Raw genomic sequence first — 20,528 nt, forward strand, 5'->3', positions numbered from 1 at the left:
AATCTTCTCTCAGCTCCACGCCTTAGAAACGTGAGCGAGAGACGCACCGTCTCCCATAGCTCCCTTTTCCACATGTGGATCTGATCAAAGAAAACTGTAGAGCTCATTCGTTGCCACCAAACTCAGAGATGACTTGTGTCCTGTCCCTAGTACCCAAGGCCTTCTGGCCATTTCCTTGTTTATCGTTCTATAGTAGGAAAAAGGAGTTGGCGCGTTCAAGGGTACTCGCCCCAGTATACCCTGCCTGAGGGCATTCTCCGCAGTTCGGAGATGGCCAACAGTAACAGCCATTTCTTCACGCAGAGAACAAAATAAACACTCAGGGGGGACACAAAAATTAATCATTTTTAGAATGTATGGGTCTAAAATAGGCCTATAATTCTGATAAACTCTATTTAGAAAAACCCAAAGGACCATAACAGAAAATAAATAGTTTACAGTAAGCCAAGGAAGAGGAAGCTGCTTGGCTGAGCAGACGGCAGGGCACATGTGAATCAAGGTGCCGAGGGCCAACTCTTTCACCCTAGTTTCCCAGCCTGCCGTTGCTCCACACCCGTAAACCCCTCAAGTCAACCCTTCTCATCTGTAGTGCCATCGAAAACAGTGGGTCTGATACATTCCCTTTCTCCATTCGGGGTCTCTTTGAAAGTGTATAAATCTTCAATTTGACCAGACCGACAACCGCAACTGCTCCAAAGGCTGAGACAGGAACTCATGATGCTCCTGCCTCAGCTCTGTCTAGAGGAAATAGGATGCTCCGCTCCAGTAGGTTGGCTTTAAGGGATCGACAACTCCTAGAGCTGAAGGGAGTCTCATGGAGGGAAATACATTTCCGTCCGCTAGAACGATTTTCAGATAAGGCTGCGGGCCTTTCCACCACCAGCTGCGACCTTCAAGATTCCAGCACCCTCCTTCTCCTCTTCTTCTTTCACTCCTTATTGAGACAGGGCTTCACGTAGCCCAGGCTAGCTTTGAACTTGCTAAGTAGTCAAGGTTGGCCTTGAACTTCTGATCTTCCCACTGCCTGTCTCCACCTTTCCACTACTAAGACGACAGGTATGTGCTACATCTCTAGTTTATATACTGGCTCTAATCCTGGGTTCTGTGAATGTTAAGTAAACTGCTCTACAAACTGAGCGCTATGCCCTGCTTTTGGTTAGTTCTTACAATTTTGCTATTTTAGTGGTCCTTGTGCCAGTAGGCTTTATCTCTGTCCCGTGCTAATGATTTATTTCACTTTGAATAAGGAACTTGCCCTCTGAGCATTTATTAACATGGCATATAGTCCATTCATTACTCCATGGAGCCATCTTTGTTGGTAGGCAGGGGTTTTAGCCCTTTATCTCCATCTAGACCTGGGCTGAGACATAGCACATACGTAGAGCCTTGCTTTCTTTCCAAGTGTCTTGTAACTTTTGCAGACAGGATGCGGTAAGGCCCAGTTCCATTCTTTTGCATGTTGGCATCTAGTTTTTCTAGACATAATTGTTAAGGAGACTAGTTTTCTCTCCCGAGTGATTCCGGCATCCTTCTCAGAAACCATTGAACTCTGCATGATGCTGCTGACTTTTAATTCCAGTGGCCTGTGTTTGTGTGACTTTAAGCCGCCATCATAGCTTTTGAGTGCTGTAACTTCATAGTAAAATTTTACATCAAAGAATGCGTAATATTCAACCTGATTCTTTTGAAATAATATTTTGGCTGCTCAGAGTTTCTCAAGATTACATATGAAATTTCAGGAAGAATTTTCTTTTCTATTTCTGCAGAAATTAAATTGAATCTGTAGATGGCTGTCAGGAGTATGGACACCTCACCAATATGAAACCTTCAAATTTTAGAGAATAGGATGCTTTTGCATTTTTAATTAAGAAAAGAGTTACATTCCCTTTTATTTATGCATGTGTTGGGGGGATGATTTGCATGTGGGTACCCACAGAATCCAGAAGATGTCAGATACCCTGGGACTGGTATACAGGCTATTGTGAACCACCTGACATGGGTGCCGGGAACCAAACTTGGGTCCTGTGGAAGAGCAGTTAAAAGCTTTTAACCACTAAGTAATCTCGACAGTTCCACTTGTGTCTTTAGTTTAAAAACTACTTTGTTTACATGTATTTATTTGTTTGTTTATGTATTTACTGTGTGCATCCATGTCTGTGCTTTGTGCTATTGCAAACTCAATTATTCTCTAGTCTTACCCGTAATGTTTATTTAATATTTATATGTATCAATTAATTACATAGTTGGGATTGCTGAAGCACAGGGATGTCAAGCGACTTATGCCCATAGAAGTAGCATGGACCTTACCTAATTGTGATGCCAGGCTCAAAACCCCGGAGACCAGGTCTTCACCTACTCGCTGCTGTCACTGCTCAGGGACTGGCCCCTAGGGTTGTAGGATGGTAAATTTTGATAAATTTGTAGTGAGAAATTCAGGATTATGGTAGTTTCTGCCCACACCTCCTTGCCCCGTTTTGTGCATTTTTCACAATTTTCTTCACTTGTGTTCTTTATGTGAGGGAGACAAATTCCACGTGACAGACTTTCAGTGTTCACTCTTCAGATGGATGCTCTGTAGAACTGATCCTTCCTTTAGGAACTGGACTGTAAATAGTGCCTGTTAAATCGCTTCTATTGCTCCCCCTCCCTTCCACCTCTCTCTCTCTCTCTCTCTCTCTCTCTCTCTCTCTCTCTCTCTCTCTCATTTTATTTCCAGTTTCCTAGATTCATTTGTATAAATAATTGAAAGCCGGCTTGCATACATAGCAGTAAAAATTTTAACCTGTGCTTTGCGGTTGTAGCGTCGGCCTTTTCTTTATGATGACCGTGTCTGGATGGTACAAAGATCCCTTTGTCTACGCAGTCTCAATAAACCAATGGTCTGAACAGAGGCTTTGTGTGTCTTGGGCAGAAGAGCAGCAGCCTCCTGTGGGAGCCTGACAGGAGCTTAATAATCGCTTGCGAGCTGTGTTATCAACATTTTGGAAAGGTACATGGAAGCGTTCTAATGTGCCATTTTTTTTTATTTCAGTGACTGAATGGAAAATCTCTAAATAGATATGGGAAAAATATGAGAAAAATGTTTGTGCCAGGTGTGTGTGGGATCAGGGGTACAAAATAGTCATTCTAGTGTTTGGAAGGCTGAGATTGTGAGTTTGAACCTGTTTTGATGCACACACACACACACAGAGAGAGAGAGAGAGAGAGAGAGAGAAAGAGAGAGAGAGAGGTTTCAAATATTCTGTAATATTCTCCTTATGCAAGCAAATGAAAATAATTGAAGAAAAAAACATCTCTCCCTCTCCAGTTAATGACTTAATGACAGAATTCTGCTGATCATTACTCTTAAATCTCCGCTCTTCTTTCCTTCTCTGGCCCCGCTGTACTGTCTCCTGTCTGCACCGACAGGGACAGAGACGCAAGAGGACCTTTTATCACAGCAGTGATACAAGGACCTAGGGTTGCTGCCATAGGTCGTAGTAATTTGTGGAATTCCTTCCGTGAAGGAAATTAGTTCCTTGGTTAGTATGAGTTATATGTAAGAGTTTTAATGTTGTTATTTCATTTGTCTTTTTAGACAGAGTTTCTCTACGTAGCTCTGGTTATCCCAGAACTTGATCTGTAGACCAGGTTGGCCTCGAACTCAGAGAGATCTGTCGGCCTCTTTCTCCTGAGTGCTGGGATTAAAGCCGTGCACAACCACTACCTGGCAATATGTCAGTTTTTAAATCATTGTTCTGACTTTGATTTTCATGGTTATTATGCATTTTTTTAGTGTGTGGATGTTTTATGTTTCCTTATTCAATGTAGCCTTTGATTTATGCAGTGGTATGTCTCATTCTAAGAAAATATATGTGTACACACATATACATGTATGCTTATTTCTTCTAGTATTTTATTGTGTTATTTCCAAATACATATGAATGAACCTGTGATTTATTTTAACGTAAGATATAAAGGTATAGAAAAGGTTTATTTTTTCAGAGCTTTGAAAGTCACCCTAGCACTATTATTAATAGTTCATTTTGAAACGCTCACTTGATCATACATTTAATGTGGCTATCTCTTTGGGTTTATTTCTGGACATTCTATTATGGTCTGCTCATTTGTCTGTTGGTGTAGTGGTCCTCGGTGATTTAATGCTTGTCATGACGAATCTTGATTGCAGCATTCTGATGCTCTGGTTTAACGTCTGTTTAAACCATATGACAAATGATGAATCAGAACTCGTAGCAGTGAGAAAGTTCCATGCTAGCTGGTCCAAAGTCAACCATGAAATGTCTATAAAATCAAATTAGCAGTGTTTCTGCTTCCCAGCTGAGTACAGTAGGTTGGTGTAGGCTAATGCTTTCGCAGAAATACAAATTTGGGGAACTCTCGAAAGCTTTTCTAAAGGTATGCACCAGTTACTTTCCTCCTTCAGTGATAAGCTACCTGGTGAAGACAGCTCGAGGAGGGAGGGTTTCTTCTGGTCCACGGTTTGAGGGTACAGATCGTCTCAGCTGAGAAAGCATGGCAGTGAGCAAGACTCCAGTTGTGGCGGCAGGAGTCCAAGCAGCTGGTCACATTCTGTCCGCAGTGAGGACACAGAAAGGGTGGGTTCCAGGGCTTCATTTGATCTTGGTTCTGATGCAGTCTGGGGCCACAGTACACGGGATGATGCCACTCACAGTCAGGGTGGGGCTTCCCTTCACAGTTAGACCTTTTTGGAAGACACTGTGCCCAGAGCAGGGTCTCCTCCTATGTGAGCCTCTATGATGCCAATCAAGACTAATGATCACAGGTGTTCAGGAAGCACAGAAACAAGACTCAGTGTACTAGGGAGACGAACATAATTCTAGAACAACAGTTAATAATGTCTCGACAATATTGCTTCTCTCTCTCAAAGCATTTGTCAATTCAGAGCAAAGTCATAGGATCAGACTTACCCAAGCAGAGAACATCTATTAAGGAAGAGAAGAACAGTTATGATATTACACAAAACTTGTATGACAAAATGGAAACTCATAGGGCCGTCAGCAAACCCTTGACTTTTCATGTAGGATGTTTTCTGGGTTCTAGTGCTATGTGGGACACGGATGAACAAGGGCAGAAGATGCTAGAGGGCAGAATTAACTCTCCCATAGCCTTGTGCTAGGAAGAAAGTTGGTATCAACCTCACCACAAAGCCAAACTGCTCCGAATGTCTCATGGAGGAAAGAAGGGAGGCGGTCGGAGTTGGGGGTGGGGGGGGTTAAACATTAAGTAGAGTGACCATGTGCACTGTATAGGGAAAAACTAGAAATAACTTGTTATTCAAAGCAGCGACAATGTCAGGGAACAACAGAGAGGTGATACAGCAGGTGCAGAGCCTCAGATGACTGGCATTCTCAGACAGGAACAATAGGAAGATATGGTTATTATATTTGAGAAAACAGAGGGAAGGACAAAGGGAGGCAAGTGTGCATGATTTTAATAGAATAAACACATCTGTAAAAAGGAGCTAGGTGAGTATTTTATAACTGAAACATTTATCAAATCTCAAGCAAGATTACCACAATAAAGAAAATTACGGTGAAGCTACCTAAAATCAAAGCCATAAAATTGTTCCAGTATTTGGTAAGAGGAGAAGCCAGTTTCTTTTACTTTTTAACATTTATTGGTTTATTTTTAACTTACTTATTTGCAGGACTGGGAATTGAATGTGGGGCTTGACTCATGCCAGGTTTGTTTTCTTTAAAGAAGCAAGAAACAACACTGGAAACTCACTTCATCAAGTTATGAAAGTCAAAAATCAAAGGAATACCACTCTTTAAAGCTTGGAGGAAAATAATGGCAGCCCTAGGATTCTATGCCCAACAAAAACACCATCCTACATGAAGATGAGGGATGGCTGGATGGCTCAGAGGTGAAGGTGCTCGGCCCTGAGTTGGACCACCTGGGTTTGATTCTCTGAACCCATATGGTAGGAGGTGTGAACTAACTTCAGCAAGTTGTCTTTTGACTTCCACATCTGCTGCTGTGGCACAGGCACACACACAATACACGTACACATACATACACATATGTATGCACACGTACACATGTATACACATATATATGCATACACATGTATACACGCATATATATTTTATATACCCATTTATATACACAGTTACACACACATGCAATACACACATATACACTGACATCTATGTATACATACACTCACATACATGTTAAGTAAATGCAAAAAAAGAATGAGTAAAATACATATTTTTAGTCAAAAACAGGCCACACTAAGGAACTCTGAGCCAACTCCTCAGGCCTGAAGAAAGTGATTCCAGATGGAAACATGGAAGCACTGGAGGAAATGAGGAAAAATATAATGGGAAAATACATGGAAATGCAAATAAATGCTGACTGCACAAAACAATAATGCTAGGGTCTGCTGGAGGTTCAGTGAGACCCAGGGATAGGAATGCATGGCTATGACAGTGTAACTGACTTAGCAAATGGGATCTGAACATTTCAAATGGCATCAGAAAGGAGGAAGAGAGGTGAGTACGTCACCACTCAATGACCAGCGGTTCATCTTTAATGCGACCCTTTAATGTAGTTCCTCATGTTGTGGTGACCCCAAGCCATAAGACTATTTCATTGCCGCTTCATCACTGTCATTTTGATACTGATATTCATCCTAATGTAAATATATGATTTGTAGGGTATCGGAAATGCTACCCCCAAAGAGGTTGAGACCCACTGGTTGAGAACCGCTGCAGTCTAAGATGTGAAGGAGCCTATTGTGACCCCAGAGGGAAAAGTAAGGTAACTTAGGAATCAATAAGTGGACAGAGGAGAATGTGGACTAATAAGGAAGACTTCAGCAAAAAATAGGTAGAGAGGAAAGACTGTCACTGGGAAACAAGTGGAATGATGATCCCATGGAAGTTCAAAGCTACCCATAATTTTGTAAAATATAATACTAAATACTCCAATAGTGAAAGATATTAATAAAATAAATACATGAACCAGGTAAAGTTTTAGATATAAAAATCATAGGAAAACAAACATGGTGACAAGGACACAAAATCAATCTCTCTATGAGCATATGTACAATGATCCTATATGAAATATGAATAAAGGAGATGCAGTAACCTGGAGAAGAATGGTGCATTGCACTAAGTTGGGCTCATCACATGTTCATGCTGGAAAAAAATGGATGGTTATCACTACACGTGCAAGGGATGCCTGTCTATACCTAGTATGAAGATCAGAAACAGTGACTGATATTCTGTGTTTCAGTGAGGAATGAGGCTGAGTTTATCCTTAGAGACCACAGAAACTGAGAGGCTGCTGTGTTTTCTGTGTTGAGATCACTTTATTTTTTTTTTTTAAATCCAAAGGCAGATGCTGAAAGACTAATTTATTGCCCATCCATTCCACCTGTCTTCTCGTCCCACTCTGGATGCAGAAAGGCTCCCTTTCATGGGCAGTGGTAATGTGTAAACTCTCTTTCTGTTCTCTTGCTGGTTTGGCCAGCAGGAGGCGTCAGTAAGGGCGAAGAAGGCCTTTGTTCCCTCTACAGTACGCTCAGGAGTGGTGACCTAACTCAAGGATGCAGGGCTTCTTAGACATTGTGTGGCTTCCAGACACTGCCCCCATGACATCTCCGTTAGGCCTACTAACAACAATGGTCCCCTGTTCTTGTCCTAGGTAATGAACATCCCTGGGTAGTTTCCCTAAACTGGGTAGGTTTTTCTAAACAGCTTTCTAACCTGTCTCTCCCCACCCCCAACTTTCCTTTAGCGCTGCTTGTGCCAGGTTTTCTGCAGGACCCTCACTAATATCCTCCCAGTCTTTATTTCCACTCAGAACACGTGCCAGCCCAGTGCACACTCCTACACTTGGCAAGTGTCACCACGACAGACACCCAAACCAGGTGTCCACGTGATATTCTGGTTGTTTGCTTTTCCTCTCTCTCTCTTAACATTCGCTTTAATATTCTATTTACATTTTCCAGCAGTTCCTGGTGTAACATCCTTCTTCCCCTGTATGGGTGCCAGGCCATGCTGCCTTGAAGGATGTACCACAGAGCACACGGATTACTTAGAATCCTTTGGTATTCCTCCCTTACCTGATTTCACTTGACAAGTTCCAGAATGCACACTCCTTGTAGAGTATATAGCTGCAATTATTCTACTTTATTGTTGAATACTATTATCTATCTCTTCCTTACATAGTTTATAAGTTCAACTTGGCTGTAGGTGTTTCTGTGTAGGGAAAGTAATAAGCCTAGGGTTTGACTATTTGTGGTTCCAGGTATTCACTGGAGTGGAACCTGGCTCCCATAGATTGTGGGGTAAATACTCTCATCATTTTTCAAGACAGAACTTCGAGATCAACTTCTCTGTGTATCCTTTTTTGACTTGTTTCAAACACATGTAGAAATCATATTACATCTTGTATTTACCTCTTCATTGAGTTTCTGACACCATTTTTCTGGGCTGTGTCTATTGACTTTCTTATCTCTGAAGGAGATTGAAACCTCCAGTAAAGGGGAGGAGTCACCTCTTGGTTCAAAACTGAAAACACTGCAGTAGAACCGTGTAGGATACACAATGTTGGGCAAAGTCTCCTTCAGAAGATGACTGTTGAACAGGAACTTGAATGGAATGGGAGATAAAGCCATGTAGGTGGAACAGCGTGCTAGGTAGAGAAACCCACAATCTCAAACGCCCGGTGATGAGCGTGTGATAGATGCTTTAAATGAATAACAAGGAGGCCAATGTGATGGAAGAACACAATGTAGAGAATCAGACAATGAGGTCAGAAACTAACAAGAAACTTGAATTCTACTCAGGGAATTATAGTGAGCCTTTGGGAAGATCCGAGCAGAAGACAACACGAGGCTTTCGAACTGATATCTTTGGCTCTATATTTAGACCGCTTTTTTTTTTTCTTCAACAAGGGCAGTGACAAAGCAGGGGCAAGTGACCAACTGGTGCATGAATTCAGAAAGCGAGTGTGACAGCTTAGACAAAGAGGACATGTTAAGAAGTGTTTACTCCTGGGATTCTTCTGAAAGTAGAGATAAAGTATGAGAGATGGCTAGAGAGATGGAAGGAGGGAAGGCAGGGTGAGCAGGGCCAGGGAGGGACTGATGGCTTCCAGTTTGAGCAATGGGGACGATGGGGCTCCCAATCCCTACCATATGAGATGCAGCTAGAAACAGCCGTTGATAGAGTACAAAGACTGAGGTTTGGAGATATTTTTGCTACACAGTAGGGTTCTCACGTAGACAGCTGGGCACACACCCCAGGGCATGTGAGAGATCTGGACTAAAAGTCTAAGGTTGTGGAAATCCGTGGTTGGCAGTCATAGCACCGAAGGTTCTCTTAAGGACTCATGTGTTTGCATGTTTGGAATTCTAGGTAAGGTATCAACTCTTGAGGCTAGCAACTCCTGTACTTCTTGTTAAGCTTGGTGGTCAAACCATCTAGAACAAGGCATACACATCCTTACTTTTCTATACATAGCTACTTTTCTATTGCTGTGGAAAGATACCATGAGCAAGGCAACTTACAGAAGAAAGCTTTTAAAAGGGAGATTCACAGTCCCGGATGGTAGTAGAGTCTATGGACAACATGGCAGAAAGCAAAGCAGCGGGGGGGGGGGGGGGTGAGGGAGGGAGAGAGAGAATAGTGTATAGACTTGAAAAGAAATTAATCCTGCTAGATGCAAAGACACGGATGAGTCAGCCACAGAAAGGCGAACACTGCCTGATCATAGTCATTTGAAATACCTAAAATAACCAAACATAAAAGCAGAGAGTAGAACTTTGTCCTACGATCTGGAGAGGGAAAAGAGGAGCTGTTAATCACAGTATAAACTCTTCATGATTCAAGATGCTGAAATCCTAGCGATCCTCATTACAACAACAAAGCTATATTTCCTGATGCTGTAGTGTGTGCTTGAAATGTGCTAAGAATTTTAAACTGCTTCATGAAGTGTAGTCAGTCTGAAAGGGGGAACTCCTGTAATATGTGACAACAAGAAGAGATTTGGAGAATATTGTGTTAAATGAAGTAAGCTAAATACAAAAAGATGAACACGACATGACCTTACTCATGTATAGAGAAAAAATGAAATGTATGTCCTGGCGATGCTGAAGCATGCGTAGGCAGCCCATATATGGTGGTTCTATTGAACTCGTCCATATTGGGTTTCCTGGTCTAAGTTGATGAGGACGACTGATCAGGTCTCTTCCTCGCTTATATATGGAATCCTAGGAAACTGAAGACTTAGATACAGAAAGATGGCTACCAGAATATGGATAGGAATTTGTGGGTCCTTCCAGGTAAGCAGAAGGAACAGATATTCAGACTTGTCACCCAGCAGGGCAACTCCAGTCAGAAATAAATGTGTTATAAATATCCAAAGACCTAAAAGAATGTATTTCAAACACTTCGCCATAGAAATTACAGGTAAGTCAGATAACAGCTCTATTAATTTATTTGATTTGGTCATGCCACACTAACCATGTGGAGGGAACTATCACATCATGTCCTGTGAGTGTATGTAATTACGGTTTGTCAATCAAAAATAAAACAAATGCAAGTAAGTGGACAGAAGATACAACTGAAAATGGGTTGCTGCTGAGAGGAACTCAGCAGCTGTTGCCACCACTGATTTGCAAAGCTCAGAGCAAGCAACTAGCATGGCAGTGTGGCCTCCGGCCCTAACCTGGCCAAGTGGATGAGGTCACACTGTTGGGCCATAACTGGTGTTCCTAAGCAGGCCCTGGAGTAGGACCCACACCTCTGCCTGCTGGTTTGCCTTGTCAAATTGTAAAGCTGACATCATTGTTTTCTTTTTCCATACCAGCCTGTCTTGTTCTGTGTCTCGCTGTCCCCGAGCTCCGGAGTAATTGTTCCATCAGCGTTTCCCCTGTGTGTTTTGAACAGAAATCTGTAGAAAAATGAGTTTAGTATCTTGCCTCCTTTTCTCTTGGATACTCTTCCTTTGTAAACTTAGCGTTCTGAATATTGTTAATTCTGTTTAAGTGGACTTGAAAAAGGAAACTTCAAAGGGGCCATTTGGATCGTTCTCAAAAGCAGACTGCCACGGGATCCACCTAGGACTTGGGGAATCCAGTGTTGAAATATCCGGGCCCCTTTCTTTCTCTCTGAGGGAGGTCTGTCATGAGTGTTTCCACTCCCTCCAGTGAGAACACACCAAGAGGTCCCCATGTGAAGCAGACTCAGCCTTGTACACATCTGGACTGTCTCCACAGCATGCCTGCACAAAGTGTCTGCAAGAGCGCCTATGTGCCCGAGCCTTGTAGTATGTGTGGTGCAGAGCTGTTCCTCGGGTGAAGCGCTGAGCTGCCATTAGTCTACCTCAGGACAGCATCAACCTATTTCTCTAGCGGAGCTTAGGTCCATGAAATCCAGGGTTCTTTCTCCTGCTGCAAACCAGGCTGCGAGCCGGAGACGCCACCTGGCCCTTCCTGGGGGATAACTGTTCTAACTGCAATGAAACATCTACCCAACCTCCCTCTCCTTTTTTGTTTCCAGCTTCCTGGTGGGTGTGCCCAACTTGGCAGTCAAACTGCCTGTCTCAGTGACATCATCTTCCTGGTCCACAGTGTCACCCTCCTGGGCCCTCCTCTCCCTGTTTTTTCGGGTCACAGTCACTTCTTAAGTGCTAAGCTAAAATAAGCAGCATAATCTCAACCAGAAAAAGGCCGTGGAAGAGCTTTCCTTTCCCGCCAACCTGCCGCAAACCCTGTTGAGTTTCACAAGGGGTTTGTCTGTAAATATCAGGCGGCTGCAGTCTGGACTCAGCCTCCTACCGTAGACCACGGGTGAAGTCAAGAAGTAGGGGCAAGCATTTCGAAGGAAAAAGGAGAAGTTCATGGAGACTGTTGTGACACAACCATTGGTAACGAGACGATCAGCGCTGGCTCCTCTGCAAACATTATTACGTAGCCTTTACCTGCAAGACGGACATTCTAAGGAGTTCACTGAACAGCACCGTAAATGCATTTGGGCCCTTCCACCGTGGTTGACTGACTCCATTTTGTTAGGCTTTGATGTAAGTGGCTCTGTTTTGGTACCAGCTACTTTCACAAGAATCCCTGCATTTCAAGCGTGCCTTCTCCTGGGAATTTGATCGCCAAGGTTACAATTGTAATGGTGTCCATTCTTAAGGTGACTGTGGTAGATACACAAGTGGTTTTGGCAGGGATGGATTGGGCTATTTCTTCTAGGTATGGTTGCAGATATAAGCTGTACCGCTACAGTTACAATCTGATCTTTGCATAAGGCATTGCATCCGCAGGGGACTCTGACCACTGTGGCCGTGTGATCAGATTCCCAGCAGAGTGCTTTTAACTTTTCTATCTATTTGCTCTCCGTAGGGTAGCTTTAAACAGTTGTTAATCTCAGAAGATTAATGGCCTCAAAAAAAAAAAAAGTTGGCTCAATGGAGTCTTATTGTCTTCAGTTCCCACAGAATAACTTAGCCATTACACCAAGAACTCCTGCTTACTTAAGCTTTTATAACTAGCCTGGACCTTCATAGGTAAACATTTGGTTTTGGTGGAGATTGCGCCATGCACATATGATCATTGTGTGTTGAGAGGATGGCTTTCTATGATCCAGCTGCCCACTTCTAGGTCTGTAGCCAAAGGAAACAAAATCAACACATCAAAAAGATCCCTGCATGCACATTCTTACTGCAACCCTAGTCCCAAGGGTGAAGCCATGGAAATGGCCAAGCCCCTAATAAGGATGAGCCGATAAGGGAAATGCCACATCAAAATACACTGTATGCCATTCTCAACAAATTAATACAAATATTCAAGATAAAAATCTATTCATTCAATTTCAAGTTAGCTTTAATTTTTATCTTTTTTGTGAAGTTGCCTACTTCTCACATTGGTTAATAAAAGTCTTCTTTGGAAATGATGAGAAGATCTCTGTGGTAAATCTCAATAGTCCAGTGAGCCTTGTATACTTGTTAGGAAGAACAGGAGTTTATGGCCTACAGTAGACAGGGCAGGCATCAGTAGTCTGTTTACTGACCTTTTTTCTCTAAAATCAGGAAAATCAAAATTCTTACTTTTTCGATAGTGTATTTTCAACGGAACGTGACTTTTCTGTAAGTCTGTCCCTTGGTTCCTCCTCAGATCTCTACGCTGTGCTAAGGGACATGAGCTTCTGATTTTATTGTGTCTCCAAGTTCCTAGGGAAAGAGACAGCAGGAAACATGACTCCATGTATAATTAGAGCTAGCATATATTTTTAAGAACTCACTATAACTAGTTCCTTTTTTTTTATTTTTGAGACAGGATTTCTTCGTGCGGACCTGGCTGTCCTGGAATTCACTCCATAGACCAGGCCGGCCTTGAAGTCATGGAGATCCACCTGCCTCTGCCTCCCTAGGAGTGCTGGGATTAAAGGCGTGCATCACCACACCACCCTCCTTAAGTAGGTACATTCTTGATGGGCCTCTTTTAAACTTGCTTTGCCAAAAAAGCATGCAAAATTTGTAATTTTATCCCAGCCCATGTGGAAAGCAAAAGCCTGCGAAGTTATTGGGGTGTGAGGCATGACCAGTACCTCCTTCTTTCAGGCTTTTCGCAAGAGGACCGCCTCTCCGGGAGAGCATCACAACCATTTCCGCTCCAATTAGGAGTTACAAAAATAAATGAGAACATCCAGAACAAAAACACAAATGCAAATCAGCCACCGCCACAGGGACATGAAGTAAGCATTCTAACGTCTCAGGGCTCAAACGGAAAACGGCAGGCAGTCGAAGGACAGTCAGGGATGTTTTTGATTTCTGTCTGGGCTTCCCATACTGAAGGGGGTTCCTCTGCTTGCTTGGGTACCACACCTTTATCCAGAGACCACAGTTATCGCTCTTAGGCCCTGTGCTAATTGTTACTTGCCAGTTATTTGAGAGCAAGTAAGATTGTCCTGGGAAGATTATAAAACCTGGTTCTCTTTCATTTACCTTCAAGAGAGACTGGGATTTTCTGTGTTACCAAAGCACAAAAGGGTTTGGCCCCTGAAACTCAATTCCCCCAACATACATGCTTTTTATGTGTGTGCTGCAGAACACAAATATGCGTACATACACACATACATCAGCACAGGTGGGTGTAGGATGACGTGGTTAGTCCCCGGATATACCTTCCGCCCTATGTGTGACAGTCTACTAATATGAGGGGTTCAGTGGAAAGCGGGGTGGTGTTTGAGGGGTTTATCCTGAATACGGTGGGCATGGAGGGCTGTTGTACAAGACAAACGCAGTATTGGACTGCCCAGCCTGCAAGCTCACTCATTCTGTCTCAGTGTCTCTCAGGCTGCTTTCTCAGCACTTTCTTATTTGGAAACCTAGGCAGATGCCTTCTAATTATGCATGCTCCAGAAGCCCTGGGAGATTGATTGAGCAGACGTATTAGAAGTATATTACCATGGAAGGATCCCGAATATTCTGAGATACATACTGTCACATTTTCAGTTCTAGTGCTATAGAACTGGCAGAGCTGTGAGATTCGTGACTAGATCTTACCTTGAGTCTGCTGGGCCTAAGACACAGGGATCTGACTGACAGGCTCAACTGTTGCTAGGATTTCACAATGTCGTCTGGCTAGCGGTGTTATCTGTCCCATCAAATTTAAATGGAAAAGGGAAGATATGGGCATGGTGGTACAAGCGTGTAATCCCAGCCCAGCCAAGGTAGAGGATGGAGGATCATGAGTTCGGAGATTCAAGGTCACCCTCAGCTACATAGAAAGTTAGAGGCCAAAGTGGGTTATTTGAGACTCTGCTTCAAAAAGATGGAGAGAGAGAGAGAGCCCTCAGAGTAGTTAAGAACACACCCTGCTTTTCGCCTGCTTTTCCTGAGGACCCAGGTTTGGTTCCCAGCACCCACATGACCCACACGGTAGCTCACAAGGTTTGTAACTCTAGTTCCAGAGAATCCACCACCTTCTTCTGGTTTCTGTGGTCACTGAATGTATGTGGTATACACACATATATGTAAACAAACACTCATGCACATAAAATAAAAATAATGATATTTTTTTAAAGAGACTTTACTTATTAAATTTATATATATATATATATATATATATATATATATATATATATATATATTTATTCTCTAGGATAACCATAGAAACTTCTCTGAAGAATAGTCGTATTCTGCAAGTTTTCTCAACCACAACAGATGAAGGTGCACTGGGATCACATTAAAAGCAACAACAAAAGCCGGAAGTCTATGGCGTCCACCGGGATATCATTAGGAGTTAGAGTTCTAAGCTCCTTAGAAAGCTTTCCTGGTGAATGTTTTCTTGGCCTACCCCGGCCCCAGGATGGTGTCCTACTTCCTCCCCTTCCTGCTCATGTCTGGCTCTTCCAGTCCCCTCTGTGCTCCTGACTGAGCCACCATCCCCTTCCCTTCAGCTGCCATTCTGCTGCTGATTTATGGCCCCCATTGCTTCTCTTCTCTTTCATTTCTACTCCATCAATGGCCTTGAGGTCTTGCTTCTAATCAGCTAATTTCCCACTTCTTTATGCTCCCCAGTTCTGCAGTCCCCAGGCTCCTTTCCCTTTGGAGGGCATCGCTGTGCATTATCCCACACTTGTGCTTGAGATGCTAAACCAAGCTTAGCCTCGGTTGCTTGTCTCTCTCATCCCATGTGAAGTGAGGTCTCAGGGTCCTCGTCCAGAAACTTCGCTGGGTTTCATAGGTGAGTTCAGCATGTCTTGTCGGTGTATGTCATTTGTCACTCACGATGGCATGTGGTCCTTCAGATCAGCACAAATATTCTGGAATTCTTGGTGGTCACACAATTAGGCTCTGCAACATTTACCTCCTTTTTCCCATGTTTATTTTTCCTTCTGCCACATCTTCATAATGCTCTGAAAGCCCCTCCCTCACTTACTCAATTCCCTACCAGCACGGTATGTTCATTTTTATTCTCTAATAATACTATTATTGTTTCCTCTCACTTGGTCCTCTACTGTCATGCCAGATGAAGTCATCTGTATCCCTTTCATGAATACATCAGTTCTTTGCCTCTTGATGTTCTTTGATCTCATCAAGGGCACTCCAAATTGAGATGCTCCACACTCATTTGGAGAGTAACACAATCCTTTGTCAGTAGAACAAGAAAATATTGAGCTTCTATTTATGTTTGTTTTCCCATCTAAAGGGAAGCACAGGACTCCATTCTGTGTCTTAACATGACTGCCCCTTGATATGAAGAACAGTGCTGTGTCACACACGGTCTATGAGGGTCCCTGCAGGAAGGGCGTGACGGAGGGTGGTTACCAACATCGTGCCACAGACTTCCACTCATGTTTCCCTGATAAAATGATTTAAAAAGTATATCATCTGGAAATACTACATTAAATCTCACAAAACATTCAAAGTGGCTGCAGAGGGATCACTGGTTAAGGAAATACTAATAATGCTGATGAAAGGAGAAGGAAATAATGGGGCTGACTCCTTAGAAACGTGCCTCAGAACAAAGGATATTTACTACAAAATGAGAGAAGGCAAAACCATTAAGAGTTCAAAAGAGAATTGAAAATTATCAAGAAACTCCTTGATATATGCTTTAAAGTTATTATGCTAAGAGTTGGTCTGGGATAAGAGTATACCAGGGGATCTGACACCCCCTTTTGACTTTAGCAAAAGCCTGAACACATGTGCACATACCAGTGCGCACACACACACACCTATACAGATAGTTAAAACTAATAAGATAAATCTTCTAAAAGAAAGAATGGGTGTTATTGGAGGCTGGGAATTTGCACTTTGAGACATCAAGACTACAGTCAGGAAGACATGTAAATCTTCAGGAATTGTGGTGGAATTAACCACATTTTAAGTAGGATTTAAAACCTATTTCAGTATCATTCATAAACAGAAAAAAACATTAATAAAATAGTGCTAGTAAGAAAAAAAACCTCTTATTGGGGTTTACCTTTATTCTACCATTTTACACTTTTCTTTTTGAGGAAACGCTATATGGATTATGAATATAAAGATATAATATATATATATATACATATATATCTCAGGAACTGTACATATTGAGTAGGAAAATCAATCTTGAACTCCAGAGGCATTATATGGTAATCCAGAAACTCCAGAGGCATTATGGGATAATCCAGAAACTCTGGAGGCATTATGAGATAATTCAAAAACTCCAGAGGCATCATGGGATAGTCCAAAAACTCCAGAGGCATTAAGGGATAATCCAGAAACTCTAGAGGCATTAAGGGATAATCCAGAAACTCCAGAGGCATTAAGGGATAATCCAGAAACTCCAGAGGCATTAAGGGATAATTCAGAAACTCCAGAGGCATTAAGGGATAATCCAGAAACTCCAGAATCATTATGAGATAATCCAGAAACTCCAGAGACATCATGGGATAGACTAAAAAGCAACATCTGAACTACTTCTCTGAGGAAAGAAAACATGTTTTTGGTGAGCAGAGAGAAGACGCCAATGTAGGTGACATCAGTTACCAAGAGCAGAGAGCCTTAGGAGGCATCTTTCTCATGAAATAATATGTGCATTTGGGGGGGATGAACCAAGGGAGGAATTGAAACTGATATTTTGTCAATAACAAATGAAATACTTTTAATAATGTATACTGTGAATTATTATCAGACATCACAAAAATTCTCATATGAAACAGAACTAATAAAATGTATCTTTCTTCTGTTACATCTCAGTGTAATCCGTATATCATGTGCTGTGCCATGCATGGTCTGTGAGGAATCTCAAGGAAGGGTCTGGTGAAGGTCATGAGGATGAGGTGGGGCTATGCTATTTCTTCTGCCCAGGGAGTACTCTTTCTCATCTAGATCAGTCTTCAGGAGAGAGCCAAGACACCAATTATGAGCTACACACACAACTTAGAGGTCATTTTTGGAGTAACACATTCCAAGGGCAATTTGAAGCAACACACACACACACACACACACACACACACACACACACACACACACTGCATACACACATTGAACCAAATACTTTCCTGTGGCCCTAATCAGAGTCTTATACAGACTCAGATTTTGCAGTGGCATTTCAAGTTGTCAACAGCTACTGAGAAACTGGGGTCACTTTTGATTGCTTGTGATTTTTATCAGGTGGAGGCAGTCAGCAGTCATAATGCATGCACTTTATTTTGATAGCTTTATGGATTTGGGAGAACTTCCAACTTTGTACATCATGTGTTTATTATGTTTTAAAAGGTCTATCCTGGCCTTCCTCATTCTGATGTAATATATCTCTACATTCCAGATTAATAGACAAGTGTAAATTATTTTGCTGGTTATAACAATCAGTTATTCTGTTTTCAAATCCTTTATCTGCGAGGAACTTTCTTATTCATTTTAAAATCCTGGTAGGGAGTGTCTAGGTCAAGTTCATTTTTCCTCTGCTGTGTTTGCACAGCATAGATACTCAGCAAACATTTCATAGTTTAAGTGACCAAATCAGCTAAGAAGTGAAGAACTGCAATAGATACCAAAGACAAAGACACAGCCCCTGTTTTTCAGTGACACTGAAGGGACGGCCATACTATGAAATAACAACAGGCACAGAGAGGAGAAGACGTAGAACAGTCGGCCTAGGGGAGTTCAGATGCGGCACAGCCGTGGCGAGGCTTGGTGATGTGAGTTCAATTTGACCCATGTGCTGCAAACGGGTAGACGTTCAAAACTGAACAGATACTAAGTTAGGCTTAATGGGACAAATGGAGTAAAGCCATATGGGTGAAGGTGTGTTAGAAGAGTTCTTGGGAAAGCGAAGAGATAATTCCATCTGTGTAAAGAAAGCAAAGACTGGAGCGGAGTATTAATAAGGAATTGCCTGCAAAGAGTTGCTAGGTAGTAGCATCTGCAGCCTTTCTTTAATGCAGCCATTGTTTGATTCCTGTACCTGGGCACAGATAGGAGTCTTCAACTTGAAGGACACACATATTGGAACAACAATCACCCTGTTTTATGCATACATGTGGATGTAGATCCTTAATTAACTTATATTTCTGGCCTCTTGCCTGGAATTCATAAGTATTTGGTGACTGGATGGAGTCCCTGATTTGACAGTTTAACCCTGTCTGCAGAAAAAAATCTAAATTTATTTCTTTGGCATTTCAAGCCTCCCTGTCCAATTGCCATGTGCATTTCCAACTGTTCACTGGTCTTTCAGGACTGAAACTCTACTAGGCAGACTGACCCCCAGATAAGCCTGAGTTGGCCCTTTCATTCCTAGTGTCTTTACAGGGATCCTGAAACTGAACGAAATGGGAGACAGTCAGATACTCCCTGCTTCTACAGCGCCCTGGCTGGTTTATGGTAGCTGTGGAAAGGATCGTACAACTGCAAGGCGGCCTCTGAGTACCAGTCTAGACTCCGACTATCTAAGCAAGTCTGTCCAGCCTTTCTTATGAAAACTTCCCAAGGAAGTTACCTCACTACCCTCCTCTCCAAGGTCTCCCAGCTTCAGAGGCTCTGCGGACAGAAGCTCTGCGGTCATAGTCTGGGTCAAGACTGCCAATCTGACAAGTGTCTGGGAATACGCTGCTGGCCCCGGGCCGCGTGAGTCAGCTCTCAGGAGTCCAGGTAGTCAAAGCAAAACACCCACAACATATACATTCACTGCAGGTCAGAGCAAGGATAGAAGCAGGAGAGACCCAGGGAGGATAGTTATGGGTATTGAGAAGTCAAGTGTCTGAGGGCTAGGCAGGGAAATTACTGAAGAAAAAAAAAAGCCAAATAATATTATCTACAAATAGGTGGTCTATGTGGACCGTGATGTGAACTTTAGCTTGAAATAAAAAAAGGACATATAAGTTCAGCAATGGTTATCCTGAAACAACAAGAGCGGATAAAGGAACTGAACTCAACACATAGTTACATATAGCAAACTTCACCGGAAGTGTGAAAGCTTTATATACCCTCTCACGAGCCTCACCCCAAGGCACACGGTTCTTACTCACATGCTACAGCTGACAGTCACCAATGCCAAGTGGTGGCATCTTCAGAGTCGTCTATGGTGGCTGTTCTCTAAGTACAGGACCTACACTGGCTGTCCAGGGTCAGCGTGGCTGAAGAAATCAGTGGGAAATGATCCTCTTCCAAGAAGCAAAGCTCTTAACCCAGCCTCTCAGATTAGATGTCTTCAAGTTTGCTTTAGATAGAAGGTAAACCTCTACCAAGGGCTAACACTCCTCTTTGAACTCGAACATTAGAAGACTGCTCATCATGTCATAGGCTCATATTTCATGCATGAAAGAGCATGCATCTTTATAATCCTTGTTTACTTTATAATCCGTATTTCTCAACATTGCTGAGAAATTGAATGGTTTTCTGGTGATTCTTGCCGTGTTCATTAAAGGGATAGCGCATTTCTGTAGGTGGTCTTCATTCGTTTTAACACTCCCTGAGCAGCTAGAGACCTTAGTTCTCGTGTATGCTTCAGTGAGAGGAAGGATGATACCAGAGTTGAGGACTATGATAACTTTCTCTGT

The 20,528-nt window shown here is 42.5% G+C and overlaps 1 long non-coding RNA gene across 1 annotated transcript; it reads left to right on the forward strand.

Annotated features, from left to right (window-relative positions):
• The first annotated feature begins 11,551 nt into the window (after window positions 1-11,551).
• On the forward strand, window positions 11,552-17,719 carry LOC146892049 (uncharacterized). The gene is made up of 4 exons (XR_015005161.2): window positions 11,552-12,057; window positions 13,316-13,454; window positions 13,600-13,733; window positions 15,143-17,719. It is a non-coding gene; the product is annotated as an uncharacterized LOC146892049 (long non-coding RNA).
• The last annotated feature ends 2,809 nt before the right edge of the window (window positions 17,720-20,528 follow it).

Source organism: Myodes glareolus, chromosome 14, assembly GCF_982192425.1.
Source record: "Myodes glareolus chromosome 14, mMyoGla1.1, whole genome shotgun sequence".
Lineage (NCBI taxonomy): Eukaryota > Metazoa > Chordata > Mammalia > Rodentia > Cricetidae > Myodes > Myodes glareolus.